The sequence below is a fragment of the Ictidomys tridecemlineatus genome, chromosome Y (genome assembly GCF_052094955.1).
Source record: "Ictidomys tridecemlineatus isolate mIctTri1 chromosome Y, mIctTri1.hap1, whole genome shotgun sequence".
NCBI lineage: Eukaryota > Metazoa > Chordata > Mammalia > Rodentia > Sciuridae > Ictidomys > Ictidomys tridecemlineatus.
The window spans coordinates 19,843,570-19,858,733 of NC_135494.1; the positions used below are offsets into that span (position 1 = coordinate 19,843,570).

The window sequence follows — 15,164 nt, forward strand, 5'->3', positions numbered from 1 at the left end:
GGGAGACTCCTGGCTGCAGCTTTGCTGTGGTACATGGGTACCTCTGAAGGGCATGGGAAGCCTTGGGTGGTGACCCTGGGGTTCTGATGTCCCTGGATGCGCTCTTTCCCATGGCTGGCGGTACCAGGACGTCCATCACACCTCTCTGCTCTATCTGGCAGGTACGCGGGGGCCCTTCTGGATGAGGACATTTTCCAAGGGAAGGAGCTGGTCAGCAGCCGCGCGCTGCAGGCGCTGATGGTGGGGCTGAAGGCCTACAGCACCTGGGAGAACGTCGGCTGCCTGCAGGACTGCCGCGAGAGCAAGGGAGGCATGGTGAGCGCGTGCGGTCCCGGGGCCCCAGGAGTGCGCGTGCGCAGGGCAGCCCTGGGCTGGGCAGAGTTGGCTCTGAGCCCCCTGGAATTCTGACTCTGGGTACTTACCTGCACGTGTCCCCCTCGTGCGATGCTGCCAGGACCGATGCAAACCCATCTGCAAAGTGCTTGGCCCGCGTGCCTGGCCCATGAAGCCCGCGCTACATGCCAATCAATTTGGTGGTGGTCAACAGGCCACGGAGCGTTCAGAAAACCAAAGCCGTGCTCCTGCCTTTCAGTCCCTTGCTGAGAAATAGGAAATGACCCCCAAGGGTTTCTTGCCCTAGAAGGAGGCAGAAGACAGAGAATTTTGACACTGCCCCGTGTGTCCCCAGCCCCAGGCTTCAGACTGGATCGTGCAATGAGGGGTGAGAAAGCCCAGCGTGAGTCTCTGGGAACGGACAGGGCTCCAAGAACAGGTGGGATCGGTGCCTTGTTTTGTGAAATTCTGAACAGAGGTACTTGTAGGGTCCAGGGCCCACCCGGTTGGGCCCAGAGCTGGTGGGGAAGTGGACCCAAAGTGACTATGTGTGCACTGGACTGCAGGCTTGGGGTTGGGGACCTGGGACTGGAGGCCAGCAGGACTGCAGGCATCAGCTCGGCAGGACTGGGGCTTACTTATTTTTACGTGGTGCAAGCCCCTATCAGTCACCCCGGGGAGACGTCCCTTGTTTGAACCTGGCTGGATGCAGAAGCCCCTCCCAGAGGGGGAGGGACGCAGGGAGGTCCCTGCTGGGCTTTCCTCTAAGCTGGGTGCTGAGCATGGTTGAACATGGCCTAGACACAAGCTCCAGGTGTCAAAAGAGGAGGAGAGTTTTAGCCTCAGTAGAGGAGAGGCCAAGGGCAGCTGTGGAACATGAAGGGGAATGAAGGGTTTCTGGAAAGCTCCACACCCTGCTCAGTGCATCAGAGTTGGGCCCACGAGGGGCAGAGCTCTGTGGGAGCCCGAGGGCTTCTCTCTGGGGACAGTGGTGTTGGCTCATCTGAATGGCGGCAGGGCCGTTCCTCAGAACATGGCCAAGTGAAGACGCGCCCCTGCCTTGTTCCCGTGGGATGTCCCATGGGACTTCATGTGGCAAAGAAGGAGGATGTAGAATAAAGTGGCCCTTGGCACTGAGGTGCAGCTGGCCCCTCAGTGGGCTGCCAGACCTCCCTTAGTGACGGGTGTCCACCTGCAGTCTGGGAGCCGGCCGTCCTTTCAAACGTAGGCTGGCAGCAGATGGGGACAGAACCCAGGGGTTCTGGGGTAGAATGAGCTTATGTTGGCAGGAGGGAGGTGAGACCTGAAGTGAGCCCCCAGGCAGGGGCAGTCCTCATGGGGAGGGTCAGGACACTGGGGGGCAGTGAACAGGACCCTCAACAGGGTCTGACTGGTGCCTCCTGTAATCTTCTGGTTGTCTAGTCCTGCTCCCTGGGTCCTCCTGTCTGCTATGGAATGTGGTTTGTCCCCACCCAAACTCATGGGGCTTGATTCCCCGTTGTAATGGTGTTGAGGCGATGGGGACAATAAGAGGCATTAGGGGTCATGAGGGATCTACCCTCGTGTGCATAGATTCATGGTTTTTGTTTTGTTTTGTTTTTAGTTGTAGTTGGATACAACACCTTTATTTCACTTACTTATTTTTACATGGTGCTGAGGATCGAACCCAGGGCCTTGAACGTGCCAGGCGAGGGCTCTACCACTGAGCCCCAGCCCCAGCCCCAGATTCCTGGGTTTGAAGAGCCCTGTTAGTTCTCGGAGACTGGACATGCAGTCGGCTGTTGCCTCACTGTAACCAACATGCCTGACATGAGCAGCTTACAGGAGGGAGAGTTTATTTTGGCTCCTGGTTTGAGAGGTTCATGGTCAGCCAGCTCCACAGCTCTGGGCTGGAGGGGAGGCAGGACACCATGGCAGAAGGGTGTGGAGGAGGAAGGCAGCTCTGGACACGGCAACCAGGAGCCCCAGAGCTCTGCTCACCAGGGACAAAATGCAAACCTGAAAGGCACAGCCCCACGACTCCCTCCAGCTGCATCCTACCAACCTACAGTTACCCCCAGTTATTCGTATCAGTAGATTGGCCCACTGATGAGGTTTCCCCTCTCGTAATTTGATCAGTTCACCTCTGAACACTTTTGCATTGTCTCACACGTGAGCTTTGGGGGGACATCTTATCTAAATCTAACACTGGAACAGGTCTTGCAGGGCTGGATTGGTTACTGCAAGAGCATTTGTTATAAAGCAAATTTGGTTTCCTCAGCTCCCTGCAATACTTCCCCTCTTACCATGTGACACTTTTCCACCTGTGGTACTCAGTCATCTTGTGCACACTTATGCTATGGCATAAGTGTCATGTTGAACATAAACAGAAGGCCCTCACCAGAGGTGCAACAGATGAAGCCACTAGCTTTCAGATTTTCAACCTCCCAAACTGTGATCTAAATAAACCTCTTTTCCTTATAAAATTTCCAGCCTCTGTTATTTTATGATAGCAACAGAAAATGGTTCAAGAATTTGCTGCATCAACTCACAGTACTCAGAAAAATGCATTTGCCTATTTATTATAAAGGATTTGACAAAGGATACAGATGAGGAGGTACATAAAATGATGTCTGGATGGCTCCTGGACACAGAAGTTTCTGTCCCTGTGGCTTTGGGGGTGCACCAGCCTCCCACTATGTGGATGAGTTCGATGGCCTGGAAACTCTTTGAACCACAATTTTAGTGGTTCTTATGGAGGTCTGACCACATAGGCACGATTAATTATTCAAAATCTCCAGCCCTGTCCCCTTCCTAGAGGATGGGAGGGAGGGAAGAGAGTTCCAAGCTTCTAATCCTGGCTTGGACTTTCTAGTGACCAGACCCACCCCAAAGCTGTCCAGGAGCCCAGTAGAAGTTGCCTCCTTTGGACAAAAGATGCTTTTAATACTCAGGAATTCTCCAGGGGATTTAGGAGCTCTTAGGTCTTTCCAGGGTTACAGACGAAACATTAAAACCAAAGGTGCTCCTGAGCCCTGTCACTCAGGAAATCCCCAGGGACTTCGGAGTCGTGGCAGAAACTGGAGAAGAAGAACCAATGTGTATTTATTGTGCTAAATTAGGCGCTCTGTGCCAGGACCAGGGATGGGGACCAGATGTACCTTCTTTGTGACACACAGGCACGGACACCTGCACACAGGAGGGGTGTGGCCCATCAAGGGACACGGGGACAGGCACAAGCTAAGCCCAGGAGAGGTGCAGGGGAGGCCAGGGCTGAGGACCCTAGAGAGGGAACGGACAATGTCTGCACAGTCGCCTGTGACAGGTGCTCGGGGGACCTGGACCCAGGGCCACGGCAGCAGCTGATGGTGTCCATTGAGACAAAGCCAGCAGCAGCGGCCGGGCCCACGGCGGGTGCCAACCATCTCAGCTGTGCTCACCACGCCCTTTCCTAACGAGGAAACCGAGGCTGAATTGAGGGCAGCAATTCATCCTCCCTCATCCTTGGTCGCCCCAGCCTCGGGCTCACTGCAGTGGGGAGGCTTCAGCCCACTGAGGACTGAGTGGCAGATGGCCAGGTGCAGGGACAGAATGACAGAGTGAATGAATACCCAGGTAGCCAGACCCCTCAGCCCTGGAACTTGGCATCCGTCCACGGACCTGTCCATCTGCTCTTCTCTTATTTTATTATTATTATTGTTATTCATCCTGAACATTGTGTGGCCAGGACGTCATTGTTACTTTTTAGAGAGAAAGAACACATGGTGGAGCATTGGCCCTTCATCTCCAGAGACAGGGTGCCCACCTTGACAGCTCTTGGCTGGGAACAATTTTTGTTTGTTTATTTATTTTATTGTTTCTTCTGAGTTATTCATGACAGTAGAATCCACTTTGATAAAATTATACAAGCATGGAATATATCTTATTCTAATTAGGACCCCATTGTTGGGGTTGGGCACGGTGATGGGGTTCACTTAGGTATTTTCATATGTGTACATAGGAAAATTATTAGATATATTTATTCTTGAGCTGGGGATATAGCTGAGTTGGTAGGGTACTTGCCTCACATGCACAAGGCCCTGGATTCGATCCCCAGAACCACAAAACAAACAAACAAACAAACAAAAAAAGGAAACCCATTCAAATGTATTTATTCTACTGTCTTTTCTATTCCTACCCGTCTTCCCTTTCTTTCATTCCCCTTTATCTAATCTGCTGATCTTCTCTTCTTCCTCCCCCTTATTGTGAATCAGCAACTGCACATCAGAGAGAACATATGGCCTTTGGTTTGGGGAGACTGGTTTATTTCACTTAGCACGATACTCTCCAGTTCTAGCAAATGCCATGATTTCATTCTTCTTTATGGCTGAGTAATATTCCATTGTGTGTATATACCACTTTTTCTTTATCCATTCATCTGTTGAAAGGCATCTAGGTTGGTTCTGTATCTCGGCTATTGTGAATTGAGCTGCTATGAACATTGAGGTGGCTGTGTCACTGTAGTGGGGACAAATTTTTATGTCCTGTGTCTAGTGTAGGAGCTGGGCTTGAGGAAGAGGAGAGGATGGGAAACTGTTGTACAATTTATCTCAATCTGAGTGCATCTGGCACCTACATTTTGCCTCTACTCTCACCATTCAGCCCTGTGCAGTCCTGCCTCTCCCACCTGCTGACTTTAATGTTTGTTGCTGCTGTCCAATGTGAACACCACAGGGAAGGGCAGCTTCTATCCTGAATAAAGCATATTTTAAAATCACAATTATTATATTATTTTTTATAAAAAGAATATACTAGGTGTGATGGTGCTCACCTGTAATCTCAATGACTCAGGAGGCTGAGGCAGGAGGACAACAAGTTTGAGGCCAGACTCAGCAATATAGTGAGTCCTTAAACAACTTAGAGAGACCCTGTCTTAAGATTAAAAAAAAAATAGGGCTGAGGACATGGCTCAGTGGTTAAGCACCCCAGGGTTCGGTCTCTGGTACCAAAAGCAAACAAACAAAAAACCCAAAATACCTATTATAGAAATTTTTTAAACATAGAAAAGCACAAGGAGGAGAGCAGAGATATCCCTCAGAGGCAACAGACTGTTCCTCACACCATGTTCTTTCCATGCACTGCACATGTGTGTTTTTAAAATTTTATAATCTCTCCTTTTCATCTCAGAGTTGATGAGGATGATCCTTCAGGTGAAGTTTTAAAAACTGGTACCACTTATCACGTGGATGTACCATAATTCATTCAACCAGTCCCTCATGTTATGCCCCAGTTTTATTGTTATGCTAAATGACACCATAGAACATATTCTAGTACCTAACTTTTTGCTTGTTTGCATACCTCTGATTGTTTTCTTGGAATCAAGTATTTAAACGGCATTGGCATTGTAAACAAAGGGGATGCCATTTCTACTCCTGACCGCAGTCAAACAGAGAATACTCAAGTTTCTGGGCCAGTGCACTTCAGATTCTTTGACCATGACCAGAGGTATAGGCACACTTTTCATTCCAACCCGGGCCTCACAAGCATACATACATGAAATTGGACAAAGATGCTTTGTGGAAAGCACTGGCTTCACTATTGTGAGGTGCTCTTAGGTTTTTCAGTGGGTGTCGTTTTAAGAAAAGCCAGTCCTGGTGCATTAAATCAATTTCGTGACCACTAGTGTGTCACGGCCCGCTGTTTGCACAACATCCCTGGGACTCACTTATCCAACAGCGGTGGGCTGGCTGCATGTGTCTGCGGTGGCCACCAGAAGCCCAAGTATCAGGGGAGTACATTTTCTGGGCCAGGCTATGGGGTGGCTTCTCCAAGGCCAGAGTCTCTGTAATCCTATTCTCACTGGAATGTTCCCAGTTTGGCCCTTCGGTACTTAGGATTCTGCATCTGGAAATGGGAAGGAGATAAAGCCTTTCATCGGCTCCTCAGCACCAGTGCACACAAAGTGGCCCTCTCTCCCTCCTGCGTGGCCTCCCTTGGATCTGGGGGTGGATGGGCGCCCAGCCCTCCCAGCTGGGTCTAGGTGAGTTCATGGTCCCTGTGCGGTTGCTCTTGAACTACTCTGCGGATGCCGCAGTCTGGCTGCAGCATAATAACCGGGGGGTGATGAATAACTTCTGTAGATTGATACAGCAGGAATGGAAGCCATTTATTGTAAATGCAGAGTTCCTGCCTTCATCCCAGTGCTGGTGAAAAGGAAAGAGGAAGAATTTCCAGTGTTGCTGAAAACCTGAAAACCGGAGGAGACTTTGGCTGAGAAACGGACGAGACTTCGGATCAAGCTAGCTGCCTGCAGAACTTACCTGGACTGTGATTTAAGATAGCTGCCTGCAGAACTTACCTGGACTGTGATTTAAGCTAGCTGCCTGCAGAACTTACCTGGACTATGATTTACCTGGACTGTGAGTTAATCTATTGAGACACTGCTTTACTTGGACTGAGACAACAAACTGTAATGTACAAGAAATTGAAACTTGATTTCTTTGCTAACAGTGTCATTGCTGGTATAATTTTTCCAAGGGCTTCTTGCATGGAGCCATCAAGTGGCTTGGTATTGTTACATTTTGTATCCTCACTTTCTGTTTGTAGCAGGTTATTTATGGTGTTTATGTAAAAACCACTATGGTCCTTATTTAAATTAAACAAAAGGGGGATATGTTAAGGTCTGTAGACAAGTCAAAATAACACGTGGTATTTTGCCAGGGGAATGTAGAGTTGTAGACAAGTCAAAATAACACTATTTTGACTTGTCTACAAACCTTAACATGCGGAAACCTCTGGATTCTCAGGTTGTTCCCTCCACAGACTGATGTTCCCATAATGCTCGGTGGCTGATTTGAATGCCATTATTGCTCTGTGTCGGGGGGTCATGACAGAGTCTCAGGCTGGCTGTTTCTGTAGGACTTTTGGCAGTTCTTGCTTTCTTTGGGCGTCAGGCTGAATGTTTTGAAAGTAATGTTTTTATGCTTAAAGAACTTTCTTAGCAGTGAAGTGGATAATGCAGGGTCCAAATAGAGTGGGACTTTGCGATTCAATCATATTTTAATCTTTTTTACTCCTTTTTCTCTCTCTCTGCCTGGAATAAAGGAGGTTTCATACAAAAAGAAAAATTTCTAGGCGCTGATCATTAAGTGAGCCGCATGGCTGGAGTTTTCGTGGTCCTTGTTCCCACAAGCACATCACAGCCCTGATGACTGCTGGTTAGGGTCACTGTGGAGGGTGACCAGTTCTCCGTCTGTGTGGGACAGGGTGCTAGGCACATGTTCTGGGTCCTGAAGGCCAGGGAGTCTGAGGGGGGCATGGTGCCCTGTGCATGGAATTGGGAGGCCCTGAGGTTCCAGCCGCTCTGGCCTTGGGGGACTTCTGACCAAGTTGGAGTAACACACGGCAGGTATGCCCTCCTGACCCAGACACCAAAACCAGGTCAGCAGACACGCACCGAGGAGTTCGTAAGGCATGGCCACCAGGCAAGGAAGGATGGGAACCTTTCAGAAGGAGGAGACAAACCACCCTGCTGTGCCCCTGTGGTTACCATGAGAGAGTTTCCAGGCCATGCCTGAGGAGGGGGCTGAGGCAAGTCGACAGCAGCGTCCTGAGGGTCGGAAACCATCATTTCCCAATGTGGGGGCTACTATTGAAGGACAGAAATATACATACCCAAGAACCATCTAGGGGTGATCCACAGCAGAGCCAAGAGAGTTCCCCGGGTGGAAGGCGTGGAGCTGAGGGGCCAATGGGAACAAAGCACGTAGAATTCACAGGATGGAGTAGTGGACAGGAGAGAACTGGACCAGGGAGAGCTCAGAGGTCAGCAGCAGCTCTTCCCACCGCCCCATCCCCGAATATCCAGCTGGTACTGACTAGCGCAGGCCTGTGAGATGGCTCAGGGCTGAGGACAGAATCACCCAGCAGGATTAGAGCAGCAGTGCTTACACAGCATGGGAATAGTGCCTCTCCCACCAGCCTGTCTGAGGAGCTTAAGGAAGGAGTGTTCTGTATAAAAGAGCAGATAGAAGGATGACAGTTGATCTCTCATGTGGAACTCGTCACCTTGGAAGGCAATGGAACAACATCTTTAAAGTAACGAAAGGGAAAAAGTCAGTCTAAAATTCTGTATCCAACAAAATCGTGTTTAAGAAACAATATAAAAACACCTTTAGACTCGTAAAAGTTCACAGGATTCATCACTCACGAGCTTTTCCCATGGGGAGTACTAAAGGGAATTCTTCAGGCAGAAGGAAGTGATACCAGATAGAGATAGGGATTTACACAAAGCAATGAAAAGCATCAAAAATACAGATAAAATGATCAGATTTTAGTCTCAGTATTTAAATCTTTTTAAAGGTTAATTGGTGCGGAGTGTGGTGGCTCAGACCTATAATCCCAGTGGCTCAACAGGCTGAGGCAGGGGAATCGCAAGTTCAAAGCCAGCCTCAGCAGCTTAGTGAGTTCCTAAGCAACTCAGCAAGATCCTGTCTCTAAATAAAATATAAAAAAGGACTGGGGATGTGGCTCAGCAATTAAGTGCCCCTGGGTTCAGTCCCTAGTACCATTTAAAAAAAAAGTTAACTGGCTTTTCTTTTTTCTTTTTGCTACAGAGATTGAACCCAGGTGCTTTACCACCGAGCCACATCCCCACCCCTTTTGGTTTTTACTTTGATTCAGGGTCTGAGGCTGAGGCTGGCCTTGAACTTAGAATCCTCCTGCCTTAGCCTCCCAAATTACTGGGATTACAACCTTGCACAATTGTGCCTGGATTAAGTTTACTTTTTAAATGAAAATAACAACCATGTAGAGTGAGGTTTACAACATGTGTAAGAGTAAAGTGAGCAATAATAGCAGAAATGCCAGGAGGGAAGAAAAAGCACACCATTGCAAGGCTGTCACACCATATGTGCTGTAGGATGATGTCACCTGAAAGTGGACCATCATGGCTAACAATACATGCAGGTCATTTTCTTCATCTGGAGCGCTGAGGGCCAGAAGCGTTTCAGGTTTCAGAGTTTCTTGGATTTTGGAATATTTCCATAGACTTGGCTGGATTGAAATGCTAAGTACTGTGAAATCTGAAACTGGAAGCATTTTGGATTTCCACCTTCAGATTAGGGAACCTCCACCCATACTATTAACTCTGAGGCTACCACTAAAATAAAAAGCCGTCTACCTAAGAAGTGGTTAAAATGGAATTATAAGAATACCAAATTAATCTAAAAGGCGGCAGGAAAACAGGAAGGAAACTTAGGCCAGAGAGATGAAATAACTTGCCCAAGGTTAAGAGGGAAAAGGTAGCAGAGCCAAGCTTCATACCCAGAGAGTCCCTCCAAGCCCCTGACCCACGACACTGCGCCATATGCAACTTGTATTGTTGTAGTCAAAGCTTTGTCCCGGGGTTTCATAAACTGACTTCCAGACCACTCGTGCATAATCGAATCAAGCCTTTATTGAAGCTCACTGGCGACTGACCAGAACATAAAGCTGTTCCCCTGATCAGCCCCAAACAATTTCAAGGGCACTCCTGATAAGCCTGAAAACCCCAAAAGGGACATTCGGGGGTCCAGCCAATGCAAGCAAGCCAGGTTACAGAAGTGGGAGAGTGCAGTCAAGTGGTGGGAACCCTAACCAATCACAGTTAGCCCAGTCACCCCAGTTACAGAAACAGAGCCAGTTCCCCTAGTTACAGAAACAATGTCCCATTAGGTAGTTCCGTGTTCTTAAAGGTTTCTATAGCAAAAGTAAAAGAACACCTTGCCCCAGTCATGACCCTTCTACTTGGCATGGTTGCTTTACAGGATGGAGTCACAAAACAAAATGGAGTCACATTTGCTCCTATTATCACAGTGTCTTACTGGTTTTGCCCACTCGATCCGAGAAAATAACTAAGTTCTCCCTCTAGGACAAGCATGGTTTGAATAGAACCAGTGACTTCACAACCATGTTAAAGCTTGGCAAGGCCCCTCATGTGCCTGAGCTGGTTCCCAGTGTCATGGCTGGGTCTTGCTGGTTGGGTCTTGCTGGTTGCTCTGTGGTTAACACTAGTTGAACTAGACTTTCCCCTAGCAGGGGAGGGCCACCAACAGGACCAGACATTCTTTTCCTGAGATGACTCCCTGCTGTTTTGCCTGTGGTACAGCCCAGGGAAGTGAAGTGGGATTTAGTTAAACTACTCACCCCAAAGCCTCTGTGTTGAGCCAGGGAGGGGCTGGCACGGGAGCCGGCAGACTGGCCCAGCCTGCTCTTGGCACCCAGCTTCTAGAGCCCCAGTGGCCAGTTCTCTGTTCCCACACATGTTCTGCATTTCGGCTTCTAATCTCAGTATGTGGAAGGAGAGTCAAACAGGCTCCATTTAGACGTGATGAAAACCCTTCACCTGCCCACGAGGGAAAGCCGACCGCGCGTCTCTCAGTTGGCTGCAGAGACCCAGCTCTGCCTCTGGTTGGTCGTGTGCATCAGGCCCCTGCTGCTTCTCTTCCCCCCACCTTCCTTCTTTAAGGGTTGGTGGGGTCAACCAACTTCTAGAGCCTGTTGATACTTGACTCTACTTACACATTGCCCCTTCCCCAGTGTTGGAGCAACCGAGAGAGGATTTCCTAAAATCACCTGAGAGGGGGAGCGGGAGAAGCAGCCTTGGACCTTGCGTTTCTTAGATGAGCATTTCTGATGGGAGAGGTGCCTTGTCACGGGAAGGGGGCCACCGGGGTTGGGGTGGTGGAATCTCATGTTCAGGGCCATTGGACCTCCCCACTGAGAGCTTCAGTATCCCTCTCTCTTGGTGCCTATTCCATGTAAGCACTCAATAAATCCAATCATCCACCCTCTGTATCCACACATTCACCCATGGATTCAACCAACTATAGGTTGAAAATATTCAGAAAAAAAACTGGATCTGTCCTGAACACACACAGACCTCTTTTTCCTTGTATTGTTCTCTAAACAATACAGTGTAACCACTGCTCACACAGCATTTACGTTGTGTTTGGTATGATAAGCCATCTGGAGATGACTTCAAGTAGACTATGCCACTTCATCTAAGGGACTTGAGCGTCTGAAGATTTGGGTATCTGCAGGGGTCCCGTTGCTGAAAGCTTAGTCCTTGTCCCTGATGCCAACCCAATCATGAAGACACAATTTTGGAAAAAAGGAAAAGGAAATTTTATTGCCTTGCTAGCAAAGGAGAAACTTCACAAGGGACTCCTGTCCCAGAGGCTGTGATTCTGCTCATCAGCAGGAACAGGGGGATTTTAAAGAGGTGATTCAAAGGTTGAATTCCACCTGTTCTCTGGAGTTGAAATTCACTTGTTAACTCGGGAGATAGTCATTTCTGAGAACTTCTGGTGCCATCCTCAAACTCTGGATGACTTTGTTCCTATGGTGGATGTGTGCTCAGGGAGTTATCTAACTCTGCCTAGGATGGGGAAGAAAGGTGATCCACTTGTGACTGAGATTAAGGAGGGGAAGACATTAGGGAGGAGCAGGGAGAGAGGAAGAGAAAGAAACTTGTCCATTTTGGAAATCAGTTGCAGTGGCAGAGCAAAAAGGGCTACATTGAAAGCATATAGTGGACACTGTTACGATCCTACAACCAATCCCCCATGGATACTGGGAGAAGGTGGTACCTCCCTCTTTTCCCCTTTGTGGATGCAGTAACAGGCTACACTGAAGGATCCCAACTCTGTTCCCTTCCTTTCTTCCCTGGCCTCCACCATAAAGCACTAGCCTTCTGCGGGAGCTGCCTGGTCGGGGCTCCTCAGAGTACTGCTGTGACCTGTGGAGGGAGGATCAGCTTCTACAGGATTGTAGGCTCTACCCCAGCAGGGGAAGGCTTCTCACCTCTGCCCCACCGATCTTTTGCTCCTCCTGTGCTCCCCCACCCCACCTACGGGAGCTTAACAGGCTGAAGCTGGGCATGCTCACCAAATGCTGACTCCGAAGCCTCAGTGTCCACCAAAACAGGCCTGCAGCCTGGATACACACGTGGGTTCCACTGTCCCTTTCAGCAGGGCGGATCAGTGACCCCAGTCCTAGCTGCTGGCCTTGGCCCTGCAGAGCCAAACCTTCATGAGGACCTTCTACAGTATCCCTCAGCTTGAGATGGTGCCTGCAGCAGGATACCCATAGCCACGTCTTGTGCCATTCACGTTGCCCCCTGATACCAACACCAGATGTCAGCCCTGGGTTCACAGGGTGCTCACAGTCAGTCTCCATAGCAGGACTTCGTGTCCCACCCCCAGCAGTGGAGGGTCTTCGTAACACCACCCTGCTGCACCGGTTCTGTCTCGCTGTCCCACATAGAAGAGTGGAACTGACCAAGCAAATAAAGAAATATATGAACAGAACTGCAACAGGGTGGAGTCTCAGGAGGGAGCTGAGATCCAGAATGATAATCTTATCAGCAAAGGGCCTTGATCCTCCCTTTCATGTTAGCTGTGGAGCTGCTGTTTGCAAATATACTCCAGCTGGAAGAGGCCCCAATGATTACATGTAATGATTGCACCAGAAAACACTGAAACAATTGCAAATGCTTGTAAATTTGATACAGAGTCTCTTGCTTATTCAGTAGACTTGGCCATGACTCATTCCTCAGGCAGATTTAACACCTCATTTTTCTGGCATCCACTAACCCTTGGAATAGAGCAAAGTCCTGAAATCAACAAAACAAATCTTGAGAATCCCAAAGAGATGCCGCCATGCCTGTGTGCTGAGGCTGGCGACCTCCTGCACTCCTGGAGGAGCCTGCCAGCCTCCACTGCAGGAGGAGCCTGACAGCGTCCACTGGGAGTTGCTCTCGCTGGTTCACATGGCCGGGTCCTGTGTGCTGACAATAGGTGTGGAGGTCCTTTGAATGCAGACAGAGAGGAGCAGTCAGGAGTGTCTGCTGGGGACCCAAGTGGATGCAGAACTGTAAACAAATCTAAGAACTCAATGGGGCCCTGCCCAATCCTGCAGAGGAACACAGAGCCCCCCCAGGCAATGCAGGCAGGCAACCTGGCCCAAGAGTAGAGGATCCTTTGAGCTGCTGTCCAAGAGCAGCTGATGCAGTAACTCCTGGGATAAAATAAATGGCATTGATTTCAATCCTTAACTTTTCACAGCCGTCCTCTGGATGGATGCCTTTCACAACACACAAGGGGGTCAGACGCACTCAGATCTGCCAAGGCGGAGGCTATCTGGCTCTCCGTCCAACTTCTGGAGAAGAAATGCAAACAAGAATAACCCTGGCTGAGGCCTGGGTCATGTGTAGCTAGCTAGTGGTGCTGGTGGAGGATTCTGGCTCTGAAGGTCAAGGGTGCCACTGGCTGTGACTGCACATGTGTGAGGGGGTGAGGGTTGGCTGGCCTCTCCGCGGTGCCAAGTAACAGGGTGGCAGATGGGAGGAGTTTGGACACTGCCCACACTCAGAGAGGCTCAAGGCTGGAGCTGGGAACCTCCAAGAAGGGTCTGTCTCGGGTCCAAGTGTTGATGTGGCCTCACGGTAGAAGGGTCCTCTACCAGAAGGGGCCATGTGGGTACTCTGGTTGCCAAGACTGTTAGCACAAAAGGACCAGGCCCGATGCAAACTTCATGGGTCAGTATAGTTTTTTATTCAGGAACCGGGAGATGCCTCTGATGGACCTGCTTTCCTGGTGAAAAATGAGCAACTGGCCAGAGGAGGAGTGTGGGCTTATATAGGTTCAAATGAGAGGTGACTTAATTAATAAGCGTGTCAGTGTGGGCACTCAGGAATTGGGGATCTGTTTTACTGGGCAAGATGGGAGGGGGTCTGGTGTCAGCGGTCAGACCCCCTGGGATTTATCTTTTTCTGGGCCAGATGGAGGATCTGGGGTCCCTGGTCGGTACCTGGGAAAGGATTTGTGTGGGGAACGATCGATGCTCTGGCCTCTCCCAGAGGCTGCCTGTCAGACTTGGTGGATACCTCCTCCCTGGGGCCTGTCTTGTCACTGGGAAAGGATAGTGTGTCGCCTTCTCCCTCACTCCCTCTCCTGAGCCACACTGTTTTGGGGTTTGTCATTTTCCATATCCAACAATGATGACTCTGTTAGCCAAGCTCTTTGCTCAGCTTCATTCTCATTTCTCTAGAGAACCCAATGTCTCCTGGCCAACTCATCCCTCTTCTATTTCACAGGCCAGAGACCCCTTCTCTGGCAGTGATGAGGGCCTTCAAGATGAATCCCACCATTCCAGGGCTCCTGGATATAAACTCTAAGCCTTTCCTCACCCTCTGCTGCCGTTTTCTGAGTATAACACAGAAGATAGTTGCCTTGAACTTGAGATGCTGCAGATTCAGCTTCTGAAGATACTCTGATCTGTAGAGATTTATAAAAGTCACCAATTCTCAACATTCAAAGAATCTTCTCTAAGATTAGTGGAATCAACCCTTATTTTTCAAGAGAAGGGTTCATTTTTGACTCCCTGACATTCTTCCAGTCCTTGCTAGGTACAGCAGCCTGTAGAGATGTTGCCACCCATAATCCTCCAGTAGCCCCAGGGGTAGGAGTCATTATTCTAATGGATTTATGGTTTTCCCATGGATGGAAGAACATGAGGTGAGATGTTTTCTCCAGATCTCATGGGGGGGGGGCTGGGGTTCTCTTTGTTTAGGACTTTGACTTTTTTTTTTCTCAGAGTAGGAGGTGACCACAACTTTGTTCCCTGACCCTCTGGGTCCTAGGTTAATCATTGTTTTACTCTTAATCCTCATTTAACATAGTCCATAGCTTTTAAACAGGCTTCTTTGTCTTTTGATGTTAATCTGGAATCCTGAGGAAGATTGCCCTGAGGTGTCCATCTTCTCAGTGAGAGTCATGATTCCTAGATCCTATCTTGTCAGGCAAATTATAGGGGGAGAGTAACAGACAGTA

At 49.2% G+C, this 15,164-nt stretch overlaps 1 pseudogene; it reads left to right on the plus strand.

Annotated features, from left to right (window-relative positions):
* LOC144371858 (acyl-coenzyme A oxidase-like protein) overlaps positions 1-15,164 on the plus strand; it is a 199,913-nt pseudogene that overhangs the window by 130,995 nt on the left and 53,754 nt on the right.